Source organism: Ceratina calcarata, unplaced genomic scaffold, assembly GCF_001652005.2.
Source record: "Ceratina calcarata isolate Rehan_Ccalc_2016 unplaced genomic scaffold, ASM165200v1 scaffold53, whole genome shotgun sequence".
Taxonomy (NCBI): domain Eukaryota; kingdom Metazoa; phylum Arthropoda; class Insecta; order Hymenoptera; family Apidae; genus Ceratina; species Ceratina calcarata.
The window spans coordinates 733108-733786 of record NW_017176451.1 but is presented as its reverse complement, the minus strand read 5'-3'; positions in this window follow the sequence as shown (position 1 = coordinate 733786).

Here is a 679-nt window from a genome sequence, read left to right as displayed (position 1 = left end):
TAGTGTTAGAAGTAATTTTTTTATTATAAGAATAAATTAAAACTTCAAATGTGTCATCAAAATGCTTATGATTCTTATTTATTATTACAAAATCACGTTCTTTTTCTTATTTACATATATACATAATACGGTAGAAGTAATCCTTTTCCTATTTTTCACATCGCCATTGTAAAATAAAAATGGAGGCTTTCATATAAAAATAGTAAAATACAAGTTGCTTATTAATAACGTAATTTTAGTTTCATATTTAAACAAGTTATTCACATTTGTCCTAGAGTGGTAACGAATATCTTAAATGCACATATTAAATTCGTTACATTCTGTTCAAAAACATTATTATATATTGCATATACAAGATATGTACTAATTTTGCAAGAAACTAAGCTCATAATCGAAATATTAGCAACAGAACACTTAGAGTAGAATCAAACGAAATTTCCACCTTTTTGTTTGAGTTAAATATGGAATAGTTAATGTTCATTTACAGTGAATTGTATGAGAAAATGTCACTAATCGATGGAAAAATACTATATGTTTGTACTTTTCAGACGTGAAACATCATGAAGTTTTACTTAATGAATTGTTTTCCTTTCATTTTTAAGATGTAATTAGGAAGACCAATTTTGAAAGGGTGATTGCACTTTAGTTAAGGCCTCCTTCTGTCACATAATGTCATTAG